Here is a 19,664-nt window from a genome sequence, read left to right as displayed (position 1 = left end):
GATGAGAATTTGTGAGGTTATTGTGGCATTTTTAAATTTAAAATTTGGGATACAAGTCTTAAGACGAGAATTTAAGATACAAGTCTTAAAACCAGGAAATATCAAATTTAAATTTGAAGGTTTACGTAGTATTTTGGCATTTTTTTAACTTTTACTCTTCAATTGATATGTCAAATTTTAAATATAAAATAATAATGGGTAAATTAAATAATAATTCCTTAGGTTTAAGGTTTATTACAACCTTATATAATATCTTTAAAACATTTCATTTTCATACTTCAAGTATTATTTTATTTCAATTTCATACATTTGTTACATTTTCTACCTATTAATCTGTTAAGTGATGACGTGATTGCCAACGTGGCACGCCACATGGCAAAAATAATAATTTTTTAATTAAAAAACCTAAACCCTTTAAAAAATAAAAAAACCTATTGCATATCCCTGTAACCCCTCACCCCAAAAACGAAAACCCAGATCGTCCCTCAGATCCCTGTAACCCCATATCCCCTAAAACCCATATCCCTGGTGCTCACCCCAACCCCCCCCTTTACCGCGCGATGTAGGTCAACCCAGAACCCCCTCCCCCCCCCCTCCCCCCCCCCGGCGTGATGCAGGTCACCCAGAACCTGAACCCATCCATTTCTCTCATCTGCAACCCCACCAACCACCCTTTTCTTCTCTCTACACTCTCCTCTAAACACCCTCCACTCCTTAAATTCATACCCGTTCCACGAACCCCGGCGATGGCGAGACGAGATCTAGGTTTTTTTTTTCTTTTTGGGTTGCAGGTAGGGGGTCGGGGGAAGAAGATGAAGATGGGGGAGAAGATAGGGGAAGAGGGGGGCTGGAAAGACGAACTGAAGGGGTTTTTTTTTTTCTTTCTGGGTTGCGGGGAGAAGAGAGGAGGATAAGGGGAATAAGGTTTTAGTTTTTTTTTTTTTTTTTTTAAAATTATTTTTTATAATATTTAGAAGATTTAGTTTTAAAAAAAATTAAAAAATTATTTTTTAGCCACGTGACACACATTTGGCAGCCACGTCAGCACTTAACGGATCAATAGATGGAAAATGTAACGGATGTATGAAATTGAAATAAAATAGTACTTAGGGTATGAAAGTGAAATGTTTTAAAGATGTTGTATGAGGTTGTAATAGATCTCAAACCTGATGGGTTACTATGTAATTTACTCAGTAATAATTCTTATATATTTTCTTTGCATTGAGAATGAAAAGAAACAAAAGGATGATGCTTTAAACCAATAAAAAATTAATAAAAAGCATTTAATAATTAATTAACAAAATTTGAAGGTGCTGTCAAATTTAGCAGAAAGAGGGAAGTAAACATTAATGTTGTCTTTTGTTACTGTTATTGTTGATTTGAACATTTTGACATTTCATTTGAAGGTGCTCTAAGTTCCTGTCCACATTGAAAAGTAGTAGGTAAGAAAATGCTTGGTGGAAATTGCTTTTGGAAGAAAGTTTCTTCAACTTTACCAGATAAGGTAAGAAGAAAAATGAGGACTGATATAACAATAGAGAGTCCATTGTCCATACCATACTGCATATTCCAATCCTTTGAGAGAGGCTTTTTTTTATCTGGCTTTAGTTCTCCTATGGCAGGTCAACTTGTCTCTTCTTCTTCCTTCACTAGTAATCCTTCATGGAAATACGATGTCTTTTTGAGCTTTAGAGGAGAGGATACACGCACCAATTTTACCGATCATTTATATAAGGGTTTGGTCGATAAAGGAATCCACACCTTCATTGATCGCCAGCTTTCAAGAGGAGAAGAAATATCTCCGGCTCTTCTCAAAGCAATTGAAGAGTCAAGAATTTCTCTCGTCATATTCTCTAAAAGCTATGCATCCTCAAGGTGTTGCTTGGACGAGCTCGTGAAGATCCTTCAATGTAGAGAATCAAAGAAACAAATAGTTTTGCCAGTTTTTTACAAGGTGGATCCGTCCCATGTAGGAAATCAAAAGAGTAGTTTCGGTGACGCATTTACAGACCACGAGAGCAAATTCAAAGACAAGAAGAAGGTCTTGATGTGGAGGAGAGCTCTTAGAGAAGTAGCAAATTTGTCAGGATATCCACTCCTACAGGGAGAGTACGTATATTTCTTCCCCTTACAGTGTTTTATTTATGTAGTTAATTCTCTATAATAATGTCAATTTTGTGTTTCATTTTTACTCTTTAGATTTCTAGCAAGCGACACATGCTGGACTTTAGTAATCACTAGTGCAATTTGAAACCCTTTTTCATTTGGATAGAAATATAGAAAAAAAGGTCACTGATTAAATGTGTTATTTGTTTTGAACTGCTAGATCTGAAGCTACATTTATCAGCAACATTGTTGAGGATATCTTAGTCAAAGTACGTGGTGACACATGTTTGAATGTGGCCAAACACCCAGTTGGAATACAATCGTACGTACAAGAGGTGATAGAGCTTTTAGGTGTTGGTGGAAATGATCGTTGTGTGGTTGGGATTTGGGGGATATCTGGAATAGGCAAGACAACAATTGCAAAAGCTGTTTATAATGCGATTGCTCATAAGTTTGAAGGTAGATGTTTCTTGGCAGATGTTAGAGAAACATCAACATCACGTCAAGGCGTAATCCAACTACAAAACACTCTTCTTTCTAAGGTTCTATGCGGTACAGAGTTGAAAGTTGTCGATGTTCATGAAGGATTCAGCCTTATAAAGAAACTGTTGAGGGGAAAGAAGATTCTCTTAATTCTTGATGATGTGGATCGATTGGAGCAGTTAAACAACTTGGTTGAAGTTGATAAGTTCGGTGAGGGTAGCAGAGTGATCATAACCTCAAAAAATAGAGGATTGCTGGAATCTTATGGAGTTGAGTTGATATATGAGGTCCAAAAGCTAATGGATGACAAGGCTCTTGAGCTTTTAAGTTTGAACGCCTTCGGAATAAATGAACCTCCAGATGATTATTTAATACTTGCACGTCGTGCAATAGCTTATGCTCAAGGCCTTCCGTTAGCTCTTAATTTGATAGGTTCTCATCTGCGTAAGAAAAGTATAGATCGCTGGAAAGCTATATTGGATAGTTACGATTCTTACGTAGGAGAACCTTATACAGATATTCAAAGAATACTTCAAAAAAGTTATGATGCCTGGGATAATGTTGTGCAACAAGTTTTCCTAGACATTGCATGTTTCTTTAAGGGTAAACATAAAGACTACGTGTTACAGATATTAAAAAGTTCGAAGCTCAATGTACCTCAAGATTGTATTGAAGTACTCGTTGAGAATGCCATCATAACTATTGAAGATAATATGATTTTGATGCATGACTTGCTAGAAAAAATGGGTAAGCGTATAGTTTACGAAGAATCTCCCACTGAACCAGGGAAGCGTAGCAGGTTGTGGTTTCATGAAGATGTGTACCATGTTCTAACTGAAAATCAAGTAAGTACAATATATTTTCTTACATTTAATTTGGCATGATATAGAAAAAAAAAAAGGATTTTAAAACAGCCTTTGTGAATTCTTTGTTATATGACTTGTTTGCTAACATTATTTCTTTTTTCCATCTTAGGGAACAAAGAAAATTAAAGGCATTGTGGTGGAGCTGCCCGAACCAGATGTGATAACCTTAAATGCAGAAAGCTTCTTGCGGATGGTAAATCTTGAAATTTTTATAAATCGTAATGCACGCTTTTTTGGGCGCATTGATTATTTGCCCAACGATTTGAGGTGGATTGAATTTGGTGGACAATCCAATTTTCATCGAAGGCACATAGTTGTGTTCAATTTACTGCCCAATTATCATCCGAGACATCTTGCTACGTTTGATGTGGCATATAGTGGCATCAGATCATTGAAGGGATTTAAGGTACATACTTTAAATTATTTAAACCATTATTTATTTGAACATATAATTTTTATTTCCCCCAAATAAAAAAAAAAAAAACTGAAGTGTTTCATTATATCTTTCTAAAGCATGTGAACTTTTGTTTTGGTTGTGGTTTCACAGAATTTGGCAAAGCTTACAAATATGAATTTAAGTGGTTGCGAATTCTTAGAAAAAATCCCCGACTTATCCGGAAGCCCAAATCTAAAGCACTTGGTTCTAAGTGATTGTAAAAGTTTGGTTGAGGTTGATGATTCTGTTGGATTCCTTGATAAACTTGTTGAATTGAATCTTTATGGGTGCTCTAAGCTTACGAGGTTTGTAACAAGACTTGGATCGAGATTCCTTAAAACGCTTTCTCTTCGTAGTTGCGCAAGGCTCGAGAGTTTCCCAGAAATAGAAGAGCGCATGATGGAATCTCTAACGGATTTGGATATAGGAGAAAGTGGCATAAGAGAATTGCCTTCATCAATTGCATATCTTACTGGGCTTGCCTATTTGTTTGCAGATAAATGTGAGAACCTTATAGGTACATCATTACATCATCTTTCTGGGTTGCAATCTCTCTCTGCGGTTTCTTTCCGTCAATGCCCAAAACTGGTGACATATGGGAAGAACAAGAGGAAGTTTGATGAAGTTTCATCCAGCAGTACCGAGTCTCAACTGCTTTCAACTGACTTAGAGACTTCCCAGGACAACTGTAGCACATGGCTTGATCTCTCGAGAAACAATTTTGTTAGTCTTCCGGATTGCATTAGCAAATTTGTCAACTTGGAAACACTTTATTTGACTGGTTGCAAGAGGGTTCGGGAAATTCCACAACTCCTCCCACCAAACCTAAAGTTTTTATATCTCAATGAGTGCACATCATTGGAGAAAACTCCAAAACTACCCCCGATGCTTAACTATCTGGACTTGACTAATTGCTATAGACTAATTGGCGATGAGGTGGCAAAGCTGGAAAACAATTTGTTGAATGAGGTTCCTCTCTCTTCTTAATTTCTCTTGAAATGAAAATTAACTTTGCAGGTTAACTATATATATACCTACCATTGCAGGAATCTCTTTGGTGCCCTGGATTGGAAGTTATTTATCCAGGCAATGAAGTTCCAAAGTGGTTCAGCTATGCCTCTAATCATCCCACAACCGTTGAACATCTACCAGAGGATGATGAAATAGAAGAATTTGTTGGAGGCAGTGAATTTTGTTTTGAGATTCCTCTAAATTTACAAGGGGAGACGTTATTAGGTTGGCTGTATCTGTGGTTCTTGATGCACCGGGTACTAATCTTTTTAATTCTTATATTCTCATCAACAGATCTCCATGGTTCGGACCATATTTTTCACGTTACAAGCACATCGAGGCAGCTCATGTGTTGCTCAAGGTACTGGATTTAGACGAGAATGCGCAGCGGAGAGATATTTGTCAAGTTATATTTCGTTTCAGCGAAGGCGCACGCATTAAAAGCTGCGGGGTGCACCTCCTACGCGCAACCAAGATGAACGGCTTGCCCAACGAGCACTCTTGGGAAGAGGCCTCCTTCTCGGAGGGCTCAGATATCTTCTATGATGCATATGATCACCAAGAGCAATGACTTTCCTTGTCTTCGGAGCCAGAGGATGATCATTCTAAGCGGACGAATATTGATGTCAAGTGGAGGAGCCAGAATTTTCAAATAATGAAGCTATAATTACGAAAAAAAAGAAAAGAAAATTCATTGCACCATTTCGTTGAACACATGTTGGGCACTTCCCAATTCCTGCTGACATTTGCCAAAACCTTACGCCAAGGTATGTCGACAACTACTGTGATCAATAGAGGTTTGTGTTAGTGTAAAATAGACAATTTCTAGTAAAATGACTAAGTTTGTAATGTTTAAGACTAGTGAATGTTTCGATTATAGATTATAATTATTTTAGTCTAAGTATATGTCCCAAACCTAAACACAACATTGCAAAATAATTATTAAAATGCAGTAGATAAACAAACCCAAAACCTAAGTTCGATCATTCATTCATCGAACGTCGGAAAATAAATCAGAGGAAAACATAGTGCAGAAACTTGCCTCAATGTGGTTCTTGGTATTTATGTAGAAAACCAATATAGGTTTAAACAATTGTTTTGTATTAGAATTGATGAGAAAAAGGAATACAGCTCAACCTATATACACAAGCTAAGTGCTTAACTAGGTAATTACAAGTTGACTTATAAAACAAGAAACTAATTTAATACAAAGATACTTTCCTATTGAACCGAAGCCTCATCCCTGATTGTCGCAATCTTCAACACTCCCCCTCAAGTTGGAGTATATGTTAATTATACTCAACTTGCTAAGAAGATTTTCAAACTGAGAGGTACTTAGTGCTTTGGTAAACAAATCGGCCAGTTGTTGTAGAGTTCGGACATGAGCAGTTTTGACAAGACCTTCTTGTATCTTTTCTCGAACTAGATGACAATCAATTTCGATATGTTTCGTCCGCTCGTGGAATACGGGGTTGGATGCAATATGGAGGGCAGCTTGATTATCACAGAACAAAGTAACAGGTTTCAGATGATGAACATGTAGATCATTAAGCACATATCTCAGCCAAGTTATCTCACAACATGTGGATGCCATGGCTCTATATTCTGCCTCCGCTGTAGATCTTGCCATTGTGGTTTGCTTCTTTGTTTTCCAAGATATAAGTGAATCTCCAAGCATGATACAATAGCCCGAGATTGACCTTCTTGTATCTTTGCATTTTGCCCAATCAGCGTCACAATATGCTTTCAGTTGAAGGGATCCGTTGGAGTAGAGCATGATCCCTTGTCCTAGCGTCCCTTTTATGTACCTCAAAACTTGATGTGCTGCATCTAAATGCGGCAGCCTTGGCTTGTCCATAAATTGACTTAAAATGTGGATAGAGTAAACCAGGTCCGGCCGAGTGATTGTCAAATAAATTAAACGACCAACGAGTCTACGATATGTGGATGGATCTTCCAACAGCTCACCATCTGTCTGCGTGAGTCCCAGGTTCTGATCCATAGGAAATTGAGCCGGTTTAGCTCCAAGAAAACCAGTATCTTCCAATATTTCCAAGGCATATTTTCGTTGTGACAAAGATATACCTTGAGATGACCTTGCAACTTCAATGCCCAGAAAATATTTTAACTTTCCTAGATCTTTGAGTTTGAATTTGCTGGCCAAACATTCTTTTGTCCTCTCAATGAATGAGAGATCATTACCGGCCAAGATCACATCATCCATATACACAAGAATAGTAGTGAGACTTGCGCCTTTGGATCGGACGAACAGAGAGTAGTCTGCGTTAGACTGTCGATAACCTGCAGCCTTGAGTGCAGAAGAAAGCTTCAGGAACCACTGCCTTGAAGCTTGTTTAAGTCTATAAAAGGACTTCTGAAGCTTGCATACGAGTGACTCCCCCTTTCGTCCGTATCCTGGTGGGAGGCGCATGTAAACATCTTCAAGTAAGTCTCCATGAAGGAAGGCATTATTGACATTGAGTTGATACAAATGCCAACCTTGAGCAGCAGCAACACCAAGGAGTAAACGAACGGTGACCATCTTAGCAACGGGAGTAAAAGTCTCCTTGTAATCAAGACCTTCGATTTGTGTATACCCCTTGGCGACCAAGCGTGCCTTGTAGCGTTCCACAGAACCATCGGGATTAAGCTTGATTTTATAAACCCATTTGCAACCAATAGGTTTCTTCCCAAGAGGAAGAGGTTGGAGAGTCCAAGTGTGGTTGGCCTCAAGAGCAGAAACCTCATCTCTCATGGCCTGGCACCATTTAGGATCTTGAATAGCCTGCAAATAACTTTGAGGTTCTTTGACAAGGGAAAGTGAGGTGGTAAATGCACGGTGAGTGTGAGACAAATGAGCATAAGATAGGGAGTGAGAGAGAGGGTGAGAAGTACTACCTTTGTGTGATTCAACGTGAGAAGTCGATGATTGGTGGGTGCGATAAGGTAACTTGACACCAACATGAAATTGTTGTAGGTAGGGAGGTGGTCGAGTGGCTCGGGAGGAAGAGCGACTGGATGTTTGAGCAGGCTGAGACGAGGTGTTGTCAACGGTGGGAAGGGTTAGGGTGGTTGATGTGTCGATGGGAGGTGAGGATGAAGGAACAACGTGTGGGTCATTGTTGCCGTGAAGAAGAGAAGTGGGAGGTTGGTTAGGTGACGAGTCAATGATGGTAGGTGTGAGTGGAACAGGTGATGGATTGTAAGAATACTCAGCTAGGTTAGGTGGAGATGGGTATAGTGGTGGATGGTGTATGTCAGAGTGTGATGCGGAATGTGTGCTAAAAGGGAAGGTATTTTCACGGAAGATCACATCACGGGAGATGAATATGTTGCGTGTGTGGAGGTCATAAACCTTGTATCCTTTCTTGCCATATGGATAACCAATAAATATGCATGGGATGGATCGAGCATCAAATTTGGATGGATGATGTGCGTGTGTGGATGCAAAGCAAAGGCAGCCAAAAACCTTTAAATGGGAATATTTTGGTGGTTTGTGAAACAAAAGATCGTAAGGCGTTTTACCATGCAATACTTGAGTGGGTGTACGATTGATGAGGTAGGCTGCGGTGAGGATGGCTTCGCCCCAAAAATTGGTAGGCAGGTGAGCTTGAATGAGGAGTGCCCTAGCAATGTTGAGAAGGTGACGGTGTTTGCGTTCAGCCACCCCATTTTGTTGGGGGTGGCCACACATGTTGTTTCATGGAAAATGCCTTTTGTGGAGTAGAAATTAACAAGTTTAAATTCTGGCCCATTGTCACTCCGAATTGTCTTTACTCTGTGAGAAAACTGATTTTTAACAAGATTGATGAAATTGATCAAATGGTGTCGTGTGTCAGATTTGTGCTTCATTAAGTAAATCCAAGTACAACGTGTGTAATCATCAACAATTGTGAGAAAATATTGTGCTCCAGTGAGTGAAGCAATGCGAAACCCCCCCCTCAAATATCAATATGTAAAAGCTCAAAGGGCATGATAGTTGAAATTGCACTTATTGGAAATGGAGATCTCGTTTGTTTGGCTCGGGGACACACAAGACAATTATTGGAAATACAAGAATCAATGACAAGAGTAGATGGTGAAATATGTCGAAGGGCTTGATCAGAGAGGTGGCCTAGGCGTTGATGCCAAAGGTGTGGTGATATTTTCTGGACAACATGAGTGGTGGATATGGTAGGTCTTCTGTTGGTGCCGTCCAAAAAATATAGGCCTTCTCATTCACTCCCCGTCCCAATCATCTTCCCCGAACGAAGGTCCTGAATCACACAAAAATGGCTTAGAAAAATCATGATACACAAGGACTGATAGACAAGCTGACTAATGGAGATTAGATTGAGTTGGAAAGTGGGGACACAAAGAACATCATGTAAGACAAAATCTGTGGAAAATTGCATGGTCCCTATGTGTGTTACTGCGGCATAGGTACCATCGGGCTGTTTCACGGTCTTATTCCTAACAGGCACAAAAGAGGTTAACAAAGTATGTGAGGTAATTATGTGATCTGTGGCACCACTATCCAAGATCCATGATGATTTCTGACCATGAGAAGTGAAGGAAAAAACTTTACCTGAGAGATCATTTAGAGAGGAATTTTTACCAACATTGTGCGCCTTGGCTTTGTTGTTGTTGAGCATGGTCATTATTTGCTTGCACTGATCTGGTGTGAATGGGAAGGAAGTTGACAATTCCTGTCTGTCAAGATTACTTGAAACATTGTTACCCCTGGATTTCTCCTACTTAGAATGGCTTCTTTGTTGCTCCGGATCCGCCCTTTTCAGTTTCCGACAATAATCTATCGTATGGCCTTTCCAGCCACAATATTCACATTTCAAATGGGCACGACAAGCTTCAGTGGTGTGATTGTTTTTGTTGCAGCGAGTACACTTCACATCAGCATATTTCTTGTTGGAGTCGGGTCCCTTGGCTACAAACACAGCAACCTCCTATACTGATGATTTCCTGCAGTAGCATCATGTTGCTTCTCATGTCGTAGCACAAGAGAGTATACCTTATTGACGGGTGGAAGTGGATCCATTAAGAGGATTTGATCCTTTACTGCACTGAAGGTTTCATTAAGTCCCATGAGAAACTTAATGGCCTTTTGATTTTGCTGAAATGCCAACACATGTTGCAAGGTGTTATAGTCGCAATCTGGTAGGCTGATCGCAGCATCTCTTTCGTCCCATAATGCTTTGAGTTTGGTGAAATAAGAACTCATAGTTATTGTTCCTTAGGTGCAATCATGAATCACACTCTCAATGTGATACAGTTGCATATTGTTCGTTTGAGAGAAACGTTCTTTCAAGTCCTCCCAAACTTGATACGCAAGATCACAGTAAATAATACTTGATTGAATTTCCGGTGATATGGAGTTTACTAACCATGTTTTAACTAAACTGTTGCATCGATCCCATTGATGCAAGTCTGCTGCAGCGACCTTCTTTTCTGGTTTCTTGAAAGTTCCATCAACGAAACTCAACTTGTTTTTGGCTTTCAATGCCCCAATCATCGCCCTGCTCCATGTGTTGTAGTTGTCTGGAGTGAGCGGCTGAGAAACGAGCATCATTCCTGGTTGATCAAAATGATGCAGGTAATAAGCATGGTTGACATCATAAGTGGTTGCCTCCGTCGAACCAGATGGGTTCAGTTTATCGTTGTGCTCTGCCATGGTGGGCGGCTAGGGTTTGATTTCTTTCGGTCGCAAGATTATCTCTCTGGTACCATGTAGAAAACCAATATAGGTTTAAACAATTGTTTTGTATTAGAATTGATGAGAAAAAGGAATACAGCTCAACCTATATACACAAGCTAAGTGCTTAACTAGGTAATTACAAGTTGACTTATAAAACAAGAAACTAATTTAATACAAAGATACTTTCCTATTGAACCGAAGCCTCATCCTTGATTGTCGCAATCTTCAACACATTTAGAAGTATGCCTTGGTTCTCCATAAACTGAACACAAACATCACACTTTATATCAGATTATCAAATCATCGTACGAAGAACTGACTAATATACTTTTCAAGACGAACAAAAGGGTCTCAAAATTTCATTACATTAACATGAAAACCGAAACAAAACAGTTGGAGATCGAAGAAAGCAACAAGTAATACTTTTACAAAACCAGGCTTTGGGATACTTCATTCTTCATTTTTATATTATATATTTTGTCTACAGGCGCGCATGCGAGGCTTTTTTTAATTTGTTTTACCCATGTGAACAGAGGACTAACTGTAATAAAAGCCAGAGAAGCAACGACGCTTTGATATGTGTAGTATATATGTTGTTGCATTGGATGCCGTAAGCCAGCAATTGAAAACACTCAACAAGTGGAAGTTAAGAATCCATACTCGATTCTTTGAGAGGTTCTTTAAAAAGCACGTATACGTATAAGGCCTGCTGCTTCCCCCCAGTGCAGAATCCATACTCGATTCTTCGAGAGGTTTTTTAGTTTACCTGGATTTCTCCAATGAGCAATCAACTTGTCTCTTCTTCTTCCTTCAGCAGTACTCCTTCGTGGAAATACGATGTCTTTTTGAGCTTTAAAGGAGAGGACATACGAACCAATTTTACATATCATTTATACAAAGATTTGGACGATAAGGGAATCAACACCTTCATTGATCGCCAACTTACAAGAGGAGAAGAAATATCACTGACACTTCTCCAAACAATTGAAGAGTGAAGAATTTCTCTTGTCGTATTTTCTCAAACCTTTGCATCTTCAAGATGGGGCTTGGACGAGCTCGTCAACAAATAGTTTTGCCAGTTTTTTACAAGGTGAATCCATCCCATGTTCGAAATCAAACGAGTAGTTTCGGTGACGCGTTTACAAAGCTTGAGGGCAAATTCAAGGACAACAAGGAGAAGGTGCTCATGTGGAGGAGAGCTCTCAGAGCAGTAGCAAATTTGTCAGGACATCCTGTTAACGAGGAGAAATTTTTTATTATGACCGGAATATGGATAGTACATCATGTGTTTTTATATAAGTGGTGAGAATTTTATTTTTTAAGTTATTAACTTTTTAACACATATCCTACTATTTGTATACTGAGACGTGGTGTACCACTCCGTGTTCAAATCGCACTAAAAAATCTCTTGTCAAGGAGGAAGAGTACGTACATTTAGTTTTGTGTATTTATATTGTTAATTTCCTAAAATAATGTCATCAATTTAGTTTTGTGTTTCATTTTTAATTTTTAGATCTTTAGCAAGCGACACATACTTGACTTTAGTAATTACTAGCGCATTTTGGATAGAAACATAGAAAAATGTTCAAGTACACTTTTTGTTAATATCGTGTATTATTTCTCTCTGTGTTGTTTTTACATCTCTGAAATATAGCAACAAAAAAAAGTTCACTGATAAAATGTGTTATTTGTTTTGAACTGCTAGCTATGAAGCTACAATAATGAGCAACACTGTTAACGAGATCTTAGTCCGAGTACTTGATGACACATATTTGAATGTGGCCAAACACCCAGTTGGAATACAATCTTGCGTACAAGAGGTGAAAGAGCTTTTAGGTGTCGATGGAAATTGTAGATCCAAATTTCTGATATCTTCTCATTTGACGAAAATGCACATGTAAAATAATAACACCTAAGATTAAGGTTAAAAGCCTCTTGCGTCCACGATGAATAGGGGGTTTTGGCCGAAGAATTTCCGATGTCAAAATTAGAATTCTGAAAAGAATATTTTTAAGAGTTTGTGGGTAGTAAATGACTTAGCATTTTAATAGGATAAGAAAAGTATTTATAGTAGGGTGGCCGGCCCTTAGGGTGGAGAATGGCCGGCCATATATGGTGGTATTTGGAGAATAATTGCAAGTAACATGACAATTATTCTTAAATTAAATAGGAAGTTTTGGGAGTTATATTTTGAATAAAATCAATAAGAAATTGATAAGGAGTGGTGAGAATGAATTGAATAAATATCATATTTATCACCTTTGACTCTTCCTTGATTGAGCTGTTATTGTCCGTTGCATACGCGTGATGGTAAGTTTGAAGAGGGAGATTTTTTATATTTGATTTTAAACATTTAAAAAAAAAAAGGTTTACCTGGCTATGCAGTTTGTGTTAAAAACAACAAAATTTGTATTGTATGTAATTATCAAATTGCCCATATCTTTTTCTTTTGTTTAATTTTGATGAGAGAGAATAATAATTTTCTGAAGTTTTGGTTGGCAAACAAAATTCTATTAATTGGTGGTTTAGATTAGTTCATGGGTTAAAATTACAGGCCAATTAATACTACGGTCTAGTAATATTCCTCTTCATTTGTAAGTAAGAGGTCTTATGTTCGATTATCTTCAAAAGTGAATTTGAACCACATTATTATTAGCTTATTGTGACCTCATTCCCCTTATCATAGACAATATCAATTGTTCAAAAAAATTAAAATTACCGAGCAGGAGGTTAATTTTTTTGGGCTCATATGGGCTGGTCGGGCCTTATTCTCCAAACATACCCATCCCAAAGCAGTGACGATATCAAATTATCAACAGCGTACCCTCTCTTGCACAACGACTTGTCGTTCCTGTTAGTCATGTTGGCTGATCGAGCGGGGTGAAAACGAACGACAGTGGATGAGGGAGGAGGAGGAGAAGCGAAAGATGGCCGGTCCCGGAAAGTGCTTGCTGGTGACTGGACCTCCGGTAAGCTATTCAACTTCCAGTCACTCTTTAACTTTTGATTTCACATTTCTACTTATTCAATGCTTTTCTCAAAAGTACTTTTGGTTGATGCTGCTGCAGCTGATTTAGATTTTGATGCATGACTTGCTAGAAAAAATGGATCTTGACAGTTTCAATCTGAGCTTTCAAATACAGTCGCATCTCATACATTGAAGTATTATAGAAAAACCCTAATTTAGATTGCAAACAACTAGGCTTTGAGAAACTTCATTCTTCAGTTTTATTATATTATATATTTTGTTTACCAGTGTGAACGGAAGACTAACTCTAATATAAGGCAGAGAAGCAACGACGCTTTCATTGTTATATATATATATATATATATATATATATATATATATATATATATATTATATGTTGTTGCATTGCATGCCGTAGGCCTGCAATTAAAATATTCAATAATTGAAAATGAAGTTGCCAAGAAAAGCATGAGGGCTGATATAACAAGAGAGAGCCCAATGTCCATACCATACCGCACATTGCAATTCTCCTATGGCCGATCAACTTGCCTCTTCTTCTTCCTTGCCTCCTTCATGGAGATATGATGTGTTTTTGAGTTTTAGAGGAGAGGACACACACACGAATTTTACAGATCATTTATACAAAGCTTTGGTCGATAAGGGAATCAACACCTTCATTGATCGCCAACTTACACGAGGAGAAGAAATATCACTAGCGCTCCTCCAAGCAATTGAAGAGTCAAGAATTTCTCTTGTCATATTCTCTAAAAACTATGCATCTTCAAGGTGGTGCTTAGATGAGCTCATCAAGATTCGCCAATGTAAAAAATCAAAGCAACAAATAGTTTTGCCAGTTTTTTACAAGGTGGATCCGTCCCATGTACGAAATCAAACGAGTAGTTTTGGTGTCGGGTTTACAAAACTTCAGGGCAAATTCAAGGACAACAAGAAGAAGGTGCTCATGTGGAGGAGAGCTCTTAGAGAAGTAGCAAATTTGTCAGGACATCTGGTCAAGGAGGAAGGGTACGTACATTTCTTCCCCTTACCGTATATTTATATAGTTAATTTGCTACAATAATGTCATCATTTTAGTTTTGTATTTCATTTTTACTCTTTAGATCTTTAGCAAGCAACACATACTTGACCTTAGTAATTACTAGTGCATTTTGGATAGAAACAGAGAAAAAATTTCAAGCACACTTTTTGTTAATATCGTGTAATATTTATATTTCTCTGTTTGTTTTTACATCTCTGAAATATAGTAAAAAAAAAAAAGTTCACTGATTAAATGTGCTTTTTGTTTTGAACTGCTAGCTATGAAGCTACAATAATCAGTAACATTGTTAAAGAGATCTCAGTCCGAGTACTTGATGGCACCTATTTGAATGTGGCCAAACACCCTGTTGGAATACAATCTTGCGTACAAGAGGTGAAAGAGCTTTTAGGGGTCGATGGAAATGGTGGTTGTGTGGTTGGGATTTGGGGGACATCTGGAATAGGCAAGACAACAATTGCAAAAGCTGTTTATAATGCAATTGCTCATAATTTTGAAGGTAGTTGTTTCCTGGCAGATGTTCGAGAAACATCAATGCAACATGGAGGCCTAATCCAACTACAAAACACTCTTCTAAGTGAGATTAATCGTGGTTCAAAGTCGAAAGTTGTCAATACTCATCAAGGAAAGAGCCTTATAGAGAATTTGTTGAGGCGAAAGAAGATTCTCGTAATTCTTGATGATGTGGATGAATTGGAGCAATTAAACAACTTTGCTGAAGTCGAATGGATTGGTGAGGGTAGTAGAGTGATCATAACCACAAAAGATAGAGGATTGCTGGAATCTTATGGAGTTAAGTTCATCTACAAGGTCCGAAAGTTAAATGACGACGAAGCTCTGGAGCTTTTAAGTTTGAATGCCTTTGGAAGAAATGAACCTCCAGACAATTATTTCGAACTCGTACAACGTGTAGTAGCCTATGCTCAAGGCCTTCCTTCAGCTCTTAATTGTATAGGTTCTCATCTGCGTAAGAAAAGTATAGATCGTTGGCAAGTTATATTGGATATTTGCGATTCTTGCAAAGGAGAACCTTACAATGATATTCAAACAGTACTTCAAAAAAGTCGTGATGACTGGGATGATGTCGTGCAACAAGTTAGATTTGATATGTCATACAGTGACATCAGACAATTGAAGGAATTTAAGGTACATACTTTAAATTATTTTGAACCATTATATATTTACACATATTTTATATCAAAATAAAAAATAAAAAAAAACTCAAGTGTTTCATTATATTCTTTTAAAGCATGTGATTTATTTTGTTTTGATTTTGGTTTTACAGAATTTGGCAAAGTTTACATCTATGAATTTCAGAGGTTGCAAATTCTTAGAAAAAATCCCCGACTTATCCGGAAGCCCAAATCTAAAGCACTTGGTTCTAAGTGAGTGTAAAAGTTTGGTTGAGGTTGATGATTCTGTTGGATTCCTTGATAAACTTGTTTACTTGAATCTTAATGGGTGCTCTAAGCTTATGAGGTTTGCAACAAGACTTGGGTTGAGATCCCTTGAATGGCTTTATCTCAAAGGTTGCACAAGGCTCGAGAGATTCCCAGAAATAGAAGAGGGCAAGATGGAATCTCTAACGGACTTGGATATACAACAAAGTGGCATAAGAGAATTGCCTTCATCAATTGCATACCTTACTGGGCTTCAAAGATTGAAAGCAAATGAATGTGAGAACCTTACAGGTACATCATTACATCATATATATGGGTTGCAAGATCTGATTCAAGTTCATTTCTCTAAGTGCCCAAAACTCGTGACATTTGGGAAGAATACGGTGAAGTTTGATGAAGTTTCATCTTGCAGTAACCAATCTCAGCTGCTTTCAACTGACTTGGATATTTCAGATGGCAACTCTATCACATTAGCCCTTCCCAACCTCTTTGATCTTGATTTGGGAGGATGCAATTTATCAGAAAGTGATTTCCTTGTGTCTCTTGGTTGCTGTTTCGCATTAGCAAGCCTTGATCTGTCGAGAAACAATTTTGTTAGTCTGCCGGATTGCTTTAGCAAATTTGTCAACTTAATGAAACTTAGATTGAGTGGTTGCATGAGGCTTCGGGAAATTCCACAAGTTCTTCCACCAGGCCTATGTGACTTATATCTGGATGATTGCACATCATTGGAGAAAATTCCAAAATTGCCCCCGATGCTTGAGCATCTGGAGTTGACTAATTGCTTTAGACTAGGTGCCGATGAGGTGGCAAAGTTGGAAAACAATTTGTTGAATGAGGTTGCTCTTTCTTCTTAATTTCTCTTGAAACGAAAATTAATTTTGTTAATACTTGATAGAGCATTCAGCTCACGACTGTACTGTTAGTAATCAGTTATTTATACATTATTTAAGTTCCAGGAACCTCTTCAGCACGGTGAATTGCAAGTTATTCTTCCAGGTAATGAAGTTCAAAAGTGGTTCAGACCGTCCAATTATCATGCAGGACATCTCGTTAGTTTTGATATGTCATATAGTGGCATCAGACAATTGAAGGGGTTTAAGGTACATACTTTAAATTATTTTGAACCATTATTTATTTACACATTTTATTTCCAAAAAAAACAACTCAAGTGTTTCATTATATTCTTTTTAAAGCATGTGACTTTTTTTCTTTTGATTTTGGTTTCACAGAACTCGGCAAAGATTACATCCATGAATTTCAGAGGCTGCGAATTCTTAGAAAAAATCCCCGACTTATCTGGAAGCCCAAATCTAAAGCACTTGGTTCTAATTGAGTGTAAAAGTTTGGTTGAGGTTGATGATTCTATTGGATTCCTTGATAAACTCGTTTACTTGAATCTTAATGGGTGCTCTAAGCTTACGAGGTTTGCAACAAGACTTGGGTTGAGATCCCTTGAATGGCTGTATCTCAAAGGTTGCACAAGGCTCGAGAGATTCCCGGAAATAGAAGAGGGCAAGATGGAATCTCTAACGGACTTGGATATACAACAAAGTGGCATAAGAGAATTGCCTTCATCAATTGCGTATCTTACTGGGCTTCAAAGATTGAAAGCAAATGAATGTGTGAACCTTACAGGTACATCATTACATCATATATATGGGTTGCAAGATCTGATTCAGGTTTATTTCGGTGAATGCCCAAAACTCGTGACATTTGGGAAGAATAAGGTGAAGTTTGATGAAGTTTCATCTTGCAATACCCAATCTCTGCTGCATTCAACTGACTTAGATACTTCAGATGACAACTCTATCACATTAGCCCTTCCCAACCTATTTGATCTTGATTTGGGAGGATGCAATTTATCAGAAAGTGATTTCCTTGTGCCTCTTGGTTGCTGGTTCGCATTAGCAAGCCTTGATCTGTCAAGAAACAATTTTGTTAGTCTTCCGATTGCATTAGCAAATTTGTCAACTTAATGAAACTCAGATTGAGTGGTTGCAGGAGGCTTCGAAAAATTCCACAAGTCCTTCCACCAAGCTTATGTGGCTTATATCTGGATGATTGCACATCATTGGAGAAAATTCCAAAATTGCCCCCGATGCTTGAGCGTTTGGAGTTGACTAATTGCATTAAACTAAGTGGCGATGAAGTGGCAAAGTTGAAAAAAAATTGGTTGAATGAGGTTGCTCTCTCTTCTTCTTAATTTCTCTTGAAATGAAAATTAATTTTGTTAATACTTAAGAGAGCATTCATATCACAACTGTTAGTAATTAGTTATCTATACGTTATTTAATTTGCAGGAATCTCTTCAGCTCGCTGAATTGCAAGTTATTCTGCCAGGCAATAAAGTTCAAAAGTGGCCCAGCTATACGCCTTGCCCATCTTACAACCACTGAACATCTATCAGAAAATGAATTTGCTTTTGAAAGTCCTCTACATTCCCAAGGGGATACGTTATATTGTTAGCTCTATCTGTTGTTCTTGGAGCAGGAACTAATTATTTTGATAATCTTTATATTCTCATCAAGGGAGTACAAAAGCTTGTACCTTATTTATGGGATGAGATGAAAATTGAGGCAACTCGTGTGGCTCAAGTTAGTGGATTTAGACGATCACGAGCAGCAGGGTGATATTTGTCAAGTTATAGTTCCTTTCCCCAACTCTGCACGCATTAAAAGTTGATGGGTGCACCGCCTATTGCGGAACCAAGACGAACGACTTCCCTTGTCTTTGGGATCAATGAGTAGTCTTGGGAAGAAGCCTTGGCCAGTTGGATCGATATCGTGGATGATGATAGGATCTGCAACAACAATGGCTTTCCTGATCTTTGGAGCCAGCGGATGATCATCTGAAACACAGGCATATTGATCTCAATGTTCCTATTGATATTGAGGTGGAGCAAGAGCAACCGTCCACTTCAATCGATCAACAGTGATCTCCGATTTGTTAGGAATTTGGGTACATTCATTTGCACTTTCCTGTTCTTTTAAAGTTGAGCATTAACTTCTTATTCTACTGTCTTGCGTTTGTCCTTCTATTTTCTTGATATGTTGGTGCAACCTTTTTTATAAACGGCTTTTCTGTTGAATAACTTGTCCTTGTTCTGCTATCAAATATATACATTTGATATATTTATATTTATGGCCAAACTTTGTATCATATATTTCTAGTTTTAGTTTGTACCCATTTTTTATTTGCAATTCTTTTTTTTAAATTGTATCAATTTTCTTTTCAGTTTTAATTTGTACTCGTATATTAATTTCTTTGCCCATATTTTTTAAACTTTTATTTGTACTCATAATTTTTTTAACCTTTTATTTGTACTCGTAGTTTGTTTATAATGTGCCCATTTTTCTTTAAAAATGTACACTTTGTTATATGCAAAATGTACCAAATTTTTTGTTTTGTGAGTACGATTCTTTTTATATAAAATGTACCCATTTTTTTAATGTGAAATCAATTTATTTTTTCTAAATCTAAAATGTACCCATTGTTTTATATATATATAGGGATAGGATCAAGGGACAAATATTTTTACAAATACTTATACACTCTTTTTAAGCCTTTTGATTACATGACATCCAAAGCTTCTTATTTATTCATTAAATGACATGGATGCTTATGTGGATTTTAATTAATATTAAA

At 37.7% G+C, this 19,664-nt stretch overlaps 1 pseudogene; it reads left to right on the top strand.

Moving 5' to 3' along the window:
• Positions 1–789: 789 nt before the first annotated feature.
• LOC126609284 (TMV resistance protein N-like) lies at positions 790–19,182 on the top strand (annotated as a pseudogene).
• The last annotated feature ends 482 nt before the right edge of the window (positions 19,183–19,664 follow it).

This window comes from Malus sylvestris, chromosome 2 (assembly GCF_916048215.2).
Source record: "Malus sylvestris chromosome 2, drMalSylv7.2, whole genome shotgun sequence".
NCBI lineage: Eukaryota > Viridiplantae > Streptophyta > Magnoliopsida > Rosales > Rosaceae > Malus > Malus sylvestris.
This window is presented reverse-complemented; position numbering and strand designations above follow the sequence as displayed.